Below are 16,048 nucleotides of genomic sequence, written 5' to 3' on the forward strand. Positions count from 1 at the left end.
GGCTATGTCAGCACACAGGCTGCCACTCAACACCCCTTCCCAGCCCCCTGCCCCTGCCCACACACACACCCTTCATCAGAAATCATTAATCAGCTGTGGGGCTCTTCCCTATGAAGGCTGAAAAGATCTTCGGGATCCTTCTTAATACAATATTTCAGACCATCACGAGTGATCACCGTTGGCACGCTATTTGCTTTTCCTTGTCCAAATGCTTGGCTGAATGCTTTCCCATGGTCCTTGTTCTGTGAGCACTTACCACCCCAGTTTCAGTTAGGAGGCTGCAGAGAGAAAGAAAAGTCATCATTACACGGAAGCAGTCGCTAAAGGAACCGATGGCTTTCCTATTTCACACCTCTTCAGCTGTCACCCTCTTTTTCACACTAGGCAGTTCCCCTGAGGTTAGGATGTTGTGCTCTTTGTGGACTGTTTCTGCATTAGTGTACAGGCAAAAATGCAAAGAGATGGCAAATGTTGGGAAATACTAACTTTTGTGAAGGGGGTGAAAGTGCTGTTGGCAAACTCCTCAAATCAGACCCGTGAAGCCGTGAACAAATGAGAATCGCGGGAGAGCTACACCAGCTCATGAATGAAGAAGGGAGGATCTGAGGCTGACCAGAGATGCCTGCTTCAAAGAGCCATTTGAATATCAAAGGATTAAGCTGAAGCTCTCGGGGAAAACTGATAAAGTCTTCGAATATTTGTGGAAAAAAAACAAAAAACCCTACCTTGTTTGTGCAGGTGAAAACCAAACAAAAAGTGCAGGACGTGCCAGCCCCTGCGCGAGTCTGTCAGAAAGCAATCACACCAACCGAAACGATCAACACTCCACTAGTCAGCGTTGAGTCCTTGGTAGTTATTTGCTGGTAATTCTATACTAAATGAATCAGACCCAGTCTCACCACTCACACTCAATTTTGAATTTAATAATATGGAGTGTGGAATTCGCTGGGGGAATTTTTTGTTTTGGTTTAAGGAAAAAGACTCCTAGTCCAAACCATTTTTTAAATTTATTTTTAGAGAGAGGGAGAGAAACATCAAATGGTTGCCTCTCACATGCCCCCAACTAGGCCCCAACTGGGGATCTAACCTGCAACCCAGGCATGTGGCATGACTGGGAATTGAAACAGCAACCTTTAGGTTGGCAAGCCAGCATTCAATCCATTGAGCCACACCAGCCAGGGCCCATTTTATACATGAACTAACTAAAGTCACAGAAAGAGTCAGTGCTGTGCTGAGGTCACGTGGCAAACTACAGACAAGACATAGTCCCAGGGACCCAGAGGATCAGTCGATGTAACTGTCGTGTCTCTGAGCTAAACATCAGATCCACATCTAATAAATACCTAAATTCCTTAGTTCCCCAGAGGTGATATTGGGAATGGTGAGACTAGGTCTGAATCATTTTGTATAGAATTACCTGCAAATAAAACTTCATCAAGAATTCAAAGAAAGGCATGTGTCTTATTTCCTGCTTGATCACATTGTTCAGGTGTTTCTTGTTGGTTTCTTCCAAAATTGGGTGGAGCAAGGAAGAAAACTTAAAGAGAACCTTCTAGGTGAAGGCTTCTGGGCAATATTGCTGATTGGTTAAGACGATAGGCGTGATGTCAGACAGAGTAGAGTGTGGCTCAACAACTTACTAGCGGCGTGACCATGGGCCGGTGAGCTAACCTCACTAAGCCTCAGTTACCTCATCAGTACAGTGGAGATAATAATAGCCATCCCACAGTGTGGTTGTGAGGTTTAAGTCAGCAAATGCGTGAGAAGTACCCAGAGTAAGATTTGGGCAAGGATAGACTTCTTTCCATCCCATCTCCCTACGGTCTTATTCCTCCACGCCTTGCTCCAGACCTGTAGGGATGGCTCCCCCTCCCCTGGTGTAACACTGCCCATTGGAGGCGGGAACTGTGATGGTGAAGTTAAGAGGAAAGATACAGAAGGAGCGTGGCTGGGCTCTTGCTAACCGCAGCGCCTACGAGCCCTCATGACAGGCAGCATCTGAAGCCTTCTGTGAATGGAGCAGGATGTTTTCCTAAGCTCTACTACTGAGCGGAACCTCTCAAAAGTTTCAGGCCCCAAATGCCATTTCCAGATAAGCTCCCTTCTACAGCCAGCTCCCACAAATCCTGTCAACATCACCTGAGCAGGCGCCCGAGGCTGGGCTGCCGGGCCAGGTGGCCACATGCTTGCCTCCAAGTCCAGGAAACGAGATACCTGGGTGAAGCCACATTCCTAGACTGCTGCTCACAGTCACATGAAGCACTCAGCCAAGGGAGGAGGTGACCGGAGAGGATCAAGAGTGCCCTTTGTTCTTTGTCATCAGCGAGGGGGAGGGGAGACATCAGGCTACAGCACTTAACTGGGACACTGGAGTCAAGAGACCTTGTCTGCTTGGTTTCGTCACCACCTACCAAGTATCTGTTTCATTATGTATAACAGTGGTTTTCAAATTGTGGTCCAGGAAACCCCTGGAGTGGGGCCCATCATGACATTAAAACTATTTTCCTAAGAATACTAAGATGTCACTTGTTCTTTTCACCCTTAATCTCCCACCAGTGTACAGTGGCATTTCCCAGAGGCTGCGCAACGCTCGGAAATCATCTGTGTTCTAGTGGATGATGGAACGTGTTTGTATTTTCTTGTGGTTTCAAAATTTTGTGCTTTAGTTAATATGGTAAATATTAATAAAGTGAACCCATATAGGTTAAAGTTCTTTGGGATCAGCAAGAATTTTTAAGACCATTACCTACAGGCCCCAAGTACAAATGAGGAGACAATGAAAAGTGGGTCTTCCTTTTCTACCCTTTCCCCAGACACCACACTCCTCTCCCCTGAGGCAGGCACATCACCACCTTCCTGTGATTTCTTCCTGAAACAGTCAAAGCCCGTACCAACATGTCAGTGTGCCCGTGATGGGCACACTAACAGCACGGCCCCGTACACCTGCCTTCATCCGTCTCCCAAGTCATCCTGGCAATGGCTCCCGCCACAGCAGGCCTGCACCGCCTCTCCGCAACCCGAGCCCTGTTGAACACCGCCTGAGTTGTCCCTCCCATCTTTTGCAAGTTACAAACAGTATTGTGATCACTCTGCCCGTATAAACATCATTTCACATGTGGGGCAGGATATGTCTAATCCTGCACACTCTTCCATCATGGGAAGGTACATAATGTACTTAGCCAACTTGCTATTGAAAATCATTTAGGTGATTTCCAACTTTTTGTATAATGGACTGTAATAAGCATCCCTGTACATAAATCTCTTAGAATAATTCCTTACAAAGAAATTGCTAGATTAAAATATATTTGAATTTTAAGTTTTGGTCAATATTGTCGATTTTTCCTCCAAAGAGTTTGTGCCAACCTCCTCGACTCCCAACTCTGTTTGAGAGCCTTTTCCCTGCAGCCTCACCTACACTGTTTGTTATAAAACCTCTCTGATCTTTGACACCCTAATAGGTGAAAAATATTACCTTGCTGCTGTTTCAGTTAGCATTTATTTAATTATTCATGTGCTTGCCATTTATCTTTATATGTATAAATCACTTGTATTTCTTTTGTCTGCCTCTAAATGTCCTTTGCCCATTTTTCTATTGAGTTTTTCTTTGCCCCCTCCTTATTGAGTTGTAAAACTTTTAAAAAATGCGTTCAGTAAATTAGCTCTTTGCATTATATATATGTATATATATACATATACACACACATACACACATACGCGCACATCTCTTAAATATTTTCCTACATTTTTATTTGTATTTTGAATTTTTGGTGGTAATTCTTTGCTATGCAGATATTTAAAGTTTTTATGCAGTTAAACTTACTAGTCTTTTCTTTTATGGCTTCTAGGTTCTGTACACAGCCTCAGAAAGTCTGGTCCCGGTGTGAAATTATTAAATTTTAAATTTCTTCCATGTTTACTTCTACAATTTTTATGATTTCACTTTCTTACACTTAAGTTTGTGATCCATCTGGAATTTATTTTGGTATAAGGAATAAGAAGGGAGCAATACATTTAAACTAAATGGTTAGTCATTTAACCCAAGACTGTTTATTGAATAATCTATCTTTTCCCTACTGATTTGAAGCAAGTTTTGATAGGAGCTGCCACAGTTCCAAAACAGCATCACCCTGGCTGGTGTGGTTCAGTGGACTGAGTGTCAGCCTGGGAACGAAAAGGTCACCAGTTCAATTCCTGGTCAGGGCACATGCCTAGGTTGCAGGTTACGTCCGTGCAAGAGACAACCACACATTGATGTTTCTCTCCCTCTTTTTCTCCCTCCCATTCTATGAGAATAAGTAAATAAAATCTTAAAAAAAAAAACCCAGCATCAACACGAGGGCCTAGAACTTCAGCAGCAAGTGCTGCAGCCGTGGACATGACTCATGGGCAAGACTGGACAGGAAGCACCTTCCTCCACAAGATGTGCTGGTGATTAGCGCTCCCCTTCTGAAGGAGCCCATCCCTGGGACGCCCCATGCCCTCCTCCTCACTGGGGCTCCACACCAACAGCTTAAGATGTCTCCGGGTACTACTTGACAGCTGGCATATATAAATACATCACTTCCTAAATGAACACAGTGAATGAAGTAGGAAAAGCAATATATACAACTTTATTCACAATTTTGAAGGAAAAAAATTAAAAGACAAGGAATTTGGAGGTGTCATAAACACAGGGCAGCCAAATCTAATATAAAATGCCCCGGGTGGAAAGCAACAGGGCTTTTGACAAGTCTCCTCTCCTCTGCGCCCTCTTTTTCTCATCTGTAAAATATGGAGACATATGCCAAAAAGCCTGAGTTTCCTTCAGCAGTGGCACTTGAGATTCCAAAACTGCCGTGGGGTCCCTTTCCAAGGTTCTTTTTTCAATTCCCATAAAATTCTTGCTGAGTTCTCAGGAAACTACTGTCGCGCCCTGAGGTCCCTGGACTCTGCTTCACCCTGGAAGCCTCAGAGCACAGCTCCAGAATAAAGCCTCTCCTTGGTGCCATCATTATTTTCAGAATCCTTCAAAAACTTCTCACCCTAACCGTCACGAGCTTCTCTCTTCAGCCAAAATGCTAGAACTGACAGACACCAAACTGTGTGGCCCCTGGAGAACATCTGACCATCAGGAAAAGGAAATGCTGAACATACCTCATGATAATAAGAAGGGGCCTCCTCTGAGAGGCCTGTCACACAGGCTATGTGACCCAGCAAAGGACACAGGACACAGGTTACAGCTGTTACTACCCTGAAGCAACCAAATCAGGAAGTTCTCAAAGAGGTTATTTCAAAACAAGTGTTAGAAATTGGGAGCATGGGAAAAATTGCTGCTTTTTTTTTTTTAATAATTAGGATTGTTTTCTAGGCTTCCAAAAGTATTGTACATCTCACATACAGGCAGGCTGACCTTAGAAGCCCAGAAGCACCATTTAATGAGTTTAGCTGAGAGCCTATTTCTACAGCGAGCAGATACAGGTGAGATTGCAGAGGGGGAATGAGGAGCATCAACTACTGTGAATTTGATGTACATGAGTTTCAGAGCAAGTGAAGCTTCTCTTCAGACAGGTTCTTTAGGACTTTGTGTTTTTAGATAGGGTAAGAAGTAAAAGAAAAAGTGAAAAGCACTGAGCCTGTGTGGAGGAGGAAGAAATTTTCCTCTATACTTCTAGGCTCTTCTGGCTGGTTTAATGATTAAATTGAATGAGATAGATTAACAAGAGGAAATAACCAAAGTTAATCATATGCAGATATATGGAAACCCTACATGGAGAGTCGGAAACAGAAAGGGAAAATAACCATGTCTGGCGCCCTGAGCTCAAGAATGAGGTAAGCAAGAGCCTTGGGGCTTCAGCGGGGAGAAAGGGGGATAAGATCAAGAACTCACTAACTGGACTAGCCCTGCCCCACAGCTATCTCGCAGAATGTTTCTGGTGATAACTTATTATAGACAAGGCCCCAACTTAGAATCTTCAAGGGAAAGGGAAAAGTCTCTCTGGAGCCCACAAAGTCTCGAAGGTCACAAAGCCTGCAGAGGTCCACTGTGGGCCCTGTCATCTTCACTGCCTTCGTAATACCTTGGTATCAGTAACGCCACGGCAGCCCTGACCAGTGTGGCTCAGTTGGGTGGGCATTGTTCCGCAAAGGCAAAAGTCACCGGTTCTGTTCCCCGTTGAGGCACATGCCTAGCTTGTGGGTTCAGTCTCTGCGCAGGGCCCGTGTGAGAGGCAACCTATGGACGTTTCTCTCTTCCTTCTCCCTCCCTTTCTCTCTCTCTAAAAATAAAATCTTTTAAAAAATAATGCAATGACATATTTGTCCAAGAAACTTCTGGATTCCATGTCTGTGGATGTAACAGTTCAGCACTCAAAGACCTAAGTGCTATTGGTTCATATACACAGAATAAGACCTGGAAAGACTCATTTTAAATGCCAGCCATGTTTTCCTCAGGGGAAAAGGTGAATGGAAACTTTCATTTCTTACTTATCTGCTTCCATGTGCTTTAATTTTTATAAGAGATACTTATTTCCCTTAAGTGTTTCAAAAACGTTTTTTAAAGTTTTCACTGAGTCATTCAACTCCATGAAGCAAAAAGGTGCCGTGACAATGCATTGGGGAGGAGGGTTTGGTCAGAATTAATTGTCTCCAGTTTTCTAACCAGAGCTTCTGGTGTCTGCTGAAGCCACCCCTGGGCATTTACACCACCTGCTCTTCCCTTCTCTTCCACAGAGATGATTTGCAAAGTTCTTTTGCTGACCACCCTTGAAGTTGAGGTATGAGTGGGAGGCCAGAAAGTGGTCCTGGTGGGCTGGGCAGGGAGCCCAGGGCTGAGGCAGCCAAGGGTGGCCAAAGATACGGGGCTTTGCTGGGACTCTGCGCCTATGTCTTCTACCAAATTCTAGAAAGTAAAGCACTTTCAAGGCAGAAACCCCTGCCTGCTCAAGGCAGGTCCTGAGCGCACCGACCCGGCAGGCAGGCCGTGGGAGCTGGCTGCAGGTGGGTGAGTTCCCATGGGGCTGAGAGGGGTGCTGGGAAGGGAGAGGGGGCAACTGGGAGGGCCTGCCCTGCCAGGAGGTCAGAGAAGCTCAAGGCGCAGCAGATTCCTTACTAAGAGAAACTTCGAGAGAAGGTCTAGACAGCAGCCTGAGCCCAGAGCATTGGGAGGACAGCATAAATCTCTGACTCAAGCCCCCAGTGACTGGGCAACCGAGCAGTATTCTCAGAGATCCTGCTGTCCAGGTGCTGGGTGTTGATTTTTTTTTTTTAACTTCCTTGAGTGTCTTTTTAAAATTCTGGGTTAAAATATGCGCTGCATGTAATTTTTCACTGGCTGGGGGTGGGGGCGGGTAGAGGGGAGTAGAGTTTATGTGGTTTAAATCCCATGTAATTAACTTGTGCCTTTCTCCCTCCTCCAAATAAAAGTTACATCACCCCTGGATGTTTCCAGCATGTATGTTTTGCATGCACAAATATACAGAAATATCCTCTGGGTTAGACTTTCTTATGTTTCCAGTGCCCTGAGAGCCCCACTTCTTATCTAAGTTCATCTCTGATCCCTTCCTCCGGCCTCCTGTCTTTAGCTTCAAATCCCATGCCCAAAGATTGAGCCTGAAATTTTTAGATAGCTCTGTAATTCAATATCCAGTCCCTCAGTGTTGCTTTAAAACTGGAATCTGCAGTCACAACCCTTCACCTTCAACAGTGTTCTGAAACAGACTCTGGAGCAAGGAGCCCATGGCTGTTGGCCTCATCAGCATTATCAGATTGATGGCATTCACCAGCGGTTTTCATGGGTTTGGGTGGTCTTGGGATTTCCCGACAGTTTCCGGTATAAACGCATGGAGTCCTTCCATGCAACACTTACCTCTGACTGCTTCTTACAGGCAAAAAAACAAAAATTGAACTAGTGTTTCATGTCTGGCATCACATGTGAGGGCTCTGTGGAGCCCTCATGGAGCTGGGGGACCCTGATGACCGGCGCCCTTACCAGGCAGACTCCCGGTGGGAGGACGCTGGAGGGGGTGTCCCCTTGGTGAAAAGCCGAAGAGTTGCTGCTCAGACGTACCCCATTCTGCCAAGTTCCCAGTCGCATGCCTGATGTGCCTCTCCCTGCCACACCCCGTATAAGCAGCAATTTAACCACAAGCAGATCTGAAAATACATTCAAAACATCAGCATCAGCAAGATCTTCAAGTCCCCTTCAGTCACTGTAGCATCTTATCCTGGACAAATAGGTGATAAAGAAAGATTTTTTTTGTGTGTCTCCTTTTGCATCTCTCTCAGGAAAGCTGACCTGATTAAAAAATAAAAGTAAGCAGCTGGTAGAAATCTTGGATCTGTGCTTTGAAGCTGAGGTAATAAGCCTTTTGAATAAACTGCAAAATAAAGGACAAGGGGAAAATGGAAGGGGACTGTCATACAGATTCTTTCTTATCATTTCATGACATGGTTTTCCCATCAGATATTGAACAGCCCATCGATCTGATTATGGTACAATTGGTCCCACTTCCAAACCTGATTAACCACTCTGGGCTTGTTTCTCATTAAGATTAATTTTAGATATTTCTCACTTAGGATTAAATGTTGACTAAAATGTAATACATGAAAAGTGTTATTAACATTATCATAGTAACAACTTATGCTCCCTCCACATTAAAGCATATAATACATTTGCCTAAAATGTGTGATTGAAACCTTTTTCTTCCCAACCTTAAAAGAAAAGCAAAAGATGCTGGAACTGAATATGAATGAAACATTCTGTAAGAGCTTCGCAAATGCTGCCCTAATTCATGCAAAATCAAATTTATCTCCATTAGATTAAATCTAACTGGTTCAGCTCCACATGGTTATCCAAGATGGGGTGTTAAACTCCTTTAAGAAATGATAACTTTGGAAATATCCATTCAATTTTTACACTCTTCTTTTGAACAATCAGAGGCCCTTTATGAATTAGCAGTGAGATTGGACAAGACTGATTTTCCTTGGGAATTATATGAGATATTTATTTTTTTACCAGAAGCTTTAAAAGTGTGATGAAATCATTGCCTTAAATTAAGTCTGCTTAAGACCTCAGGAAAAAGTTTTCATCAAAGGAACCGATGAGATTGCAAAGATGAGGGGCAGGTTGAGGAAGTCCTGGCCACGATTCTTTGCCATGAAAGTCTGGTGTCTGTACCACGGCTTAAGAAAAGAAATGAGAAACACAAGTTCCACATGCTCAGCCAGGGACAAGCAGAAGTCCCTAGTCCCTGGCACTGAAGCTAACCTTGGCAGTTCTAGGAAAGAAACCTCAAAGGCAAAGCCTAGGGTTTTATCTGATGGAAAAATTAATTAGAAACATCTGCAATTTACATTTTGGAAAATGAATAAAAGTATCAAAAAAATTAAAACCATGCTTTATCCAAAAACCCATGAACCTACATGTAATAACTGCTAAGAATTCAGGTGTTTCCAGCCGATATTTCCAAGAAAGGGAGCTGGATCCGTGTGTGTGTGTATGTGTGTGTGTGTGTGTGTGATCTTGTTTTAAACACAATTTGAATCCTACCACATATAAATTCTACAACTTAAAGATTTTTATTTATTTATTTTTAGAGAGGGATAAAGAGAGGGCGAGAAACATCGATGTGTGAGAGAAACATTGATGGGTCTCATGCCCCCAACTGGGGACCCGGCCCACAACCCACACATGTGCCCTGACCAAGAATCAAAACAGTGACCTTTCAGTTTGCAAGTTGGCATTCAGTCCACTGAGGCACAGGAGCCAGGGCTAAATTTTACAATTTATATTGCAAAATATGAATGTGTTCAGAAAGCTACATGGATGGTGCAAGAGGAAATGGCCACACTCTGGTGCTGAGCCGACCACTCTGTTACTAGCATTCCCTGCAGCTGTTACGACAACCTTGGAAAGTCAGAATTTATTTTGCTATTAACGAAACTGAGGTTTGAGGCCCAAAGTCACCAGCTAAAAGTGACAGAGCTATGGTTTAAATCCAGATATCTCCATCACTGAACCTTCCCAGTCCTCAACTCCATCACCAGAACTGGGGTCCTTTTGTCTCCTCAGTTACACACAGGACGGAAAAGTAACTCCAAGTGTCTACAGATCCTCATAATCTAACCTCTGAGCCATCCATCATTCAATACCCACTGCGTGCCAGGCACTGTTCTGGATGCTGGTGCCATAACAGTGAAGCAAACAAAGCCTTGTTTTACATTTGAGATGGAGAATAAATTATATATGTATGTGTACACACACACACACGTATGTGTAGATAGACAGGTAGGTAGGTGGAATAACGTGTCAGAGGCTGAGAAGAAGGATAAAGGCTAATGGGGTAGAGAGTGACAGGAGTGGGGTTGCACATAAGTTTCCTGTGCTGCTGGAACAAATTACCACAAACTTGATGACTTAAAATCACTGAAATTTATTCTCTCACAGTCAAGGAGGCCAGGGTCCAAAATGGATATCATTAAGAAGGCCGCACTTCCTCCAGAAGTTCTCGGGGAGATCCCCTCCTGTGCCCCTCCAGCTTCTGGACTGTCAGCGCTCACTGCGGCCGCACCACGGCCATCAGCCCTCCATCTGCAGTCTCATAGAGGAAGACACAGAGCTTTGCTTCTTATTACCACAGTTAGGGCAATAGGAGGCAGGAGACCTCGGTTCTAGCTCTAGCTTTGTTGATTGCTGTGTGACCTCAGGCAAATCACTTAACTTCTCTGGCCTTCTCCGTGCTCATCTCACATCTCCCTCTGACTTTCTCTTATAAGCACACTTGTCATGGGATTCAGGGTCCACCCAAATAACCCAGGATGATATCTTCATCTCCAAGCCCTTAATTGTATCCACAAGGACGCTTTTTCCAGATAAGCTCACGTTCACAGGTTCCGGGGATTTGAATACAGAATATCTTTCGGGAGACCACCGTCCAACCCACTACAGGTTGCTGTTACTCTTTCTCACAAGGTGTCAGGAAAGCCCTCTCTATTACAAGGATATTTGAGCAGAAACCTGAATAAAGTGAGGGCACATGGGGACCCCTAAGCAAGTGAGAGAAGGAGGAACAAGTCCCAGGGCCCCGCAGGACTTGTGCGTGGTGTGTCTGAGTCACAGCGAGGAGGCCAGGGGTGGAGTAGTGTGAATGAGGGGGGTGACAAGAGAAGGGGTGATGGATTATCTCGTTGTCACATATGACAGCACCATGTCTGACAGTTACAAGCTGCTTCCATTGTATGGGCCACAAGAGGCCAACAAATCTAACACCTGGGGATTTAATCCGTACAAGGACAGCTCACTGTCAAGGTTCTCCAAAACAGTTCGAGAACTCTGGCAGAATAAACTTTATTATCCAAAGATAAATTCCAGTCTACCAGCCATATCCCTACTGTTTTATAAATTGACACCTCTAAAAAAGTTTTCCTTACTCACGTGCCCATCAGAGTTAAATAACCTGCTCTTGTCTTTCTCTAGAACCCTGCCCCACGCTCACTGCGACCTGCCCCAATGGACTGCCACCCGCTCTGGTAAGCTGGTGTGTCTCCCAGTGCAGGGAAAAAACCATCTTCATATTCTCTACACTTACATAGTTTCTGGTATACAATAGGCAAGCAATTAATGCCCATTGTGTTAGTGAGTGAATGAGTGAAATGTAAAGATCTCATTTTATCCATGCTTGGAATGCTACCCAGTCACAACTCCAAAGAAATGTTCAGCCCTGAAGGGTTTGTTTTAACCTAGTTGTAAATGTAACTAACAACATTTATCCTCAAACCCAGAGTCTCATAGAGGAAGACACAGAGCTTTGCTTCTTATTACCACAGTTAGGGCAATAGGAGGCAGGAGACCTCGGTTCTAGCTCTAGCTTTGTTGATTGCTGTGTGACCTCAGGCAAATCACTTAACTTCTCTGGGCTCTGTCCTCACCAGTAATAAGAGGAAGTTAGACTTGATGGAATATAAGGACCTTTTCTCACTGTAAGTGCTCTAGGTCTCACATGAAATCCTAGGAGGTCACCCAGCATTGTAAATATTAATTTAAATTCAAAACTTGCTTGATGGGAAGTCTTTGCTCCCATCAGTGATCCCAGCCAGATGTCTGCAGCAATCCAGGCCAAACTGAGCTTGAGAACTTCCTTTTCCGTGATTCTCCGTTAACGCTAGTTTCTCAAACTTTTTCTGCTGAAACACCCTCAAAAGCAGAAGAGAGTGAATGACTTGACTAGTCTAAGAAAGCCTAGGAAGCAGGTCTGGGACGTGCCTTCCAGAACTTAAAATTTTATTAAAACTTTTTAAACTTCTTTTTAAAAAATATATTTTTAAATCAAATGTGTTGAGTATTTTAAATTTATATGAATTTTGTATTCCACTCTACAATGTATCTGCTTGTTTTTAAAATGTATTTTTCCCAAATACCTTTGAGGGAAATCCTTGCTCACTGTTTATCCTGGGTTGGCACTGGGAGGCACAGCACCCTGGAGCCCCAAGGCAGGCATTCCCCAGGGTGAGGCATGAGCTGGAATAACATCTCCCTTCCTAAAAATAGCACCAGAGGAGCATCTGTGGGCAGGAAGAGCTGGTAGGACCAATGAGCCTCAATTAGGCCTTTGTTCCCTTGCTTCTGCCATGACCCAACACCCCATTCTTTACTGCTCTGTTAAGCTGAAATTGGATGGGACTTTGGGAAAACTTTACTGAATGCTAGAGACAGTAAAAGGAAAATAAACACAGAACAGGAAGTACAGACAGGCTGACATGGGAGGTGCTGGCTCCACATGCCCACAGCTGGCTCCTTCCGGGGCCTTGGTCTGGTCCATTCTCAATGGTGGTCCATGGTCAACCTCAGTCAGACCTCTTCTTTGGCTGTGTCTTCTCGTCTTTCCAGATGGAAGCCAACGCATGAGCATCCTCAGCTCAGTCCTGGCAGGCCCCACCAAGCGGTGTAGCTTCCAGATTTCCACTCCCTGCAGTCCCTCCTCACTTCCCTGGTCCATGCTCAGGCTGCTGCCCTGGGCAAAATTGCTCCCCTTCAGTGACCTCTCTTGCTTCTTTCCAGTCCTCTCCCAGAGCACAGGACAGACTCTAAAACTGGTTCACACTGAAGTGGAAAAGACTGGCAGCTTCCCACTGAACCTCTCTCCTGAACCACAAGGGGTGAATCTGAAAGCTCCGTGGAAAGGCACCCCTCGGAGGAACCCCCCTGCCCACCAAGCCATGGCCCCCTGCCAGCTGTGCCATCACCTCCATGATAGGTTGCCTGCAGAGGTGCCACTTTCTGATTTGTGCAAAAAGATGCCCTGCAGAGTGGGATGGCCCTTTCTTTAGATTGCCTTTTCAGGTGTTCAAGAGCATTGAGGGGAATAGAAAAAGATGTCTCCTCTGGTGCACGTAGCTCCCCTGGCAAAGATTTCCTCCTTCTTCCTCCGTCACCAGGCTGGTGTCTACCCAGCTCGGCCCACAGCCGCAGGCCTTTGTGCAGCCCATGAAGAACGACTGAGGTATTTGGGGGGGGCAGTTAACTTCCCTGGTGCTTCTGCCACCACACCCTCGCCGCCTGTGACAGGTATCTTCTCTGGCCACCTACGGTAGACCTTGTTCTAAGCATTCCTGGACCCAAATTTTTTGACAATTGTTTTTAGTCCTTATCGTAAAGCAAGCTTACTTTTATTTCTTCTACTTTACATGACGCTTGCAGAAAACACTTTCGATGGGATGGGGTGCATTCAGGGTTGTAGGGCTGTAGACAGAAAATACTTTCAGTTTGCCTCTTATCTGGTCTTTTATCTTATCTGAAATCTTTTATGGTGTCACGGTTCCCCTTTCATTTCTTTCTTCCTAGAAACTTCTTATCTCTTGCTATCTCCCTACACCCCCTCCAGGGGAAGAGAGCTAGCTGTCACCTTTGAGTATTTATGGAAAGTTTGAGTCACCAGGATGTCTAAGGACAAGGATGTCTCACCTTGGGAAGGAAGGTGCCTTGGGAGGGACTGGACTTTCCCAGACAAAGGTCCTGGGGAGAGCCAGCCTAGAGGAACTGGGTTTGTGGAGGCAGAAGCCCTGGAAAGCCCTTGTAGACACTTCTCCCCATTGTCACAGTAGGTATCAGAAATAATTTCCTCAGCACTGAACTATACAAGACTCTGTCAAATGCTGTTTTGAATTACAAATGAAGATGTACATTCTCATATCTTACCAAACACACGTTAAAAATAGCAAAGAGTGGAGATCATTTAGAAATTTCTGTGACAATTTATGAACAATGCATTACTATCGGTTTGGGATGAGGGGAAAGGGTCCATTGAATACACCACTGCAGCATAAAATTATTTTGAGCAGAAGACATTTGAATTCCTGAAATTTCTTATCTGCCTAAAATGCAGAGCCTCCTCCAAAACTGCCAAAAATTCAATTGTCATAAATTCCCTCCAGGGGAGCAACTGAAGACAGCAGTGTCCACACCGCACCTAAACAGCCGTGGTCGCAAAGCTCTGATATCTCCCATCTACGCACCCAAGGGCTCCTTTATATTTCCAGAAAGTCATTTATTTTGCTGTAAGAGCCCTTCTCTTCCCCTTCCCCTTTGAAGATGGAATCTAAGCCCCAGATTTTAACCATCCTTTCAAGTTGCATTTTCCTGTGAAAACCTATACATACGTTAATTAAAATGCGTGGTTAAATTTTGTCTTGTCTCTTGCTAATCTGACTTTTGCCAGTTTAAATCACAAGCATTCAAGTACTAAACCTAAGAGTTTAGAGGAAATGGCTTTTCCTCTTCATTAGGAGTCTCTGATAGACTGCGGGGAGAGAGCATGCTGGATGCTTAGCTCTCCGAAGCATACATACAATACTTGGCAGAGCATACGCAAGTGGAAAGTTGAAAGGTTCCTTGGTGTCTTTAAAATGTAAACCTTAAACAAATTATGCAAATGATAACACTTTTATATGGCCCCTCTAGTTAAAAGAGGGATGTTAAATTTTACATAGTACTTCCAAATAAGCTTGACTTCTTGATTACAAAGCAGAACAAGAGAAAAAGGAGAACATTGAGGAGTTAAGGCTGGACATCAAAAATGCGGGATCTGGAAAGACTGTACAGACTGCATTCAGAGGAGAGGGGCACTACAGCCTCTGTGGGGGAGGGGAACCCCTGTTCCTCATTCTCCTCTCAGGTCCTCTAACCAGCCTAAGAATTACACTAACATGACATACAATAGCAGGAGAAAATAACCAAACATAATTGTATAAGTACACACGGCGGAGGGCGGAGGTGGGGTGGGGGTGGGGGGGCGGTGAGACGGTGGGGCCCTGGGACAAATCAGACAATTGAGGCTTATATGTCATCCTGAGCTAATGACAAAGGGGAGTAGTGGTTAGGACTTCAAAAGGAGAGAAAGGCAGTTCGCATGGAGATGGAGAAACACAGGTCTGGAAGCCGAAGTTTGCTGGGCCGTCTTCAGCAATGGGACACAGAGCACTTTAATCAAAGGGGCTTTGCTCAGCCCCTCCCTGCTACAACCTAGCTCATATTAAACTACAGTTATTATGATGATAGCTCCCTTCCGGGAGCAGGCCCTGTATCTAAGTTCTCTTAGAGAATTAGGGGGAAGGTCAAAGTTTCTTCCTGAGTCTTTTGTTTCTTAAAAGTAACCAGTTTAAAATAATCATTATCCCAGAAAAGGCATATTTTGGGGTGGCAAACTCTGTTCTCCCTCACTTCGCACTGAAAGATTATATAAATACTATTGTTTAATCTGCTAATATACATAATATTCCTTTTGGATAATTACATTAATTTTTAAAGAATTTAAACTACTCATTATTAAAAATGTATAAAATACTCTTGGTAAAACATTTAGACAGCAAGTAAAATGAATGAACCAAACAATTGAATGAATCTTAACAATTTAGTAAATATTAACTGGGAAACGTGTTAAAATTTATATAAAACATAGAACTTTATAAAAATTTCACAAAACTTAAGATAACCACAATAAAAATATGTAATTTTTAAGAATTCATTTGCTTTAATAAAACTATTAAAAGGAGAGCAAAAGAACGATGAACTCAGGAT

At 44.1% G+C, this 16,048-nt stretch overlaps 1 long non-coding RNA gene across 2 annotated transcripts; it reads left to right on the forward strand.

The window, feature by feature from the left end:
* Positions 1 to 5,734: 5,734 nt before the first annotated feature.
* Positions 5,735 to 14,607, forward strand: LOC139440347 (uncharacterized). Of its 2 annotated transcripts, none has more exons than XR_011650535.1 (6): positions 5,735 to 5,808; positions 6,709 to 6,752; positions 6,882 to 6,979; positions 7,863 to 8,333; positions 11,453 to 11,505; positions 13,034 to 14,607. It is a non-coding gene; the product is annotated as an uncharacterized lncRNA (long non-coding RNA). The 2 variants fall into 2 exon arrangements; XR_011650534.1 differs by having other exon boundaries at positions 6,882 to 6,975.
* The last annotated feature ends 1,441 nt before the right edge of the window (positions 14,608 to 16,048 follow it).

The sequence above is a fragment of the Desmodus rotundus genome, chromosome 11 (genome assembly GCF_022682495.2).
Source record: "Desmodus rotundus isolate HL8 chromosome 11, HLdesRot8A.1, whole genome shotgun sequence".
Lineage (NCBI taxonomy): Eukaryota > Metazoa > Chordata > Mammalia > Chiroptera > Phyllostomidae > Desmodus > Desmodus rotundus.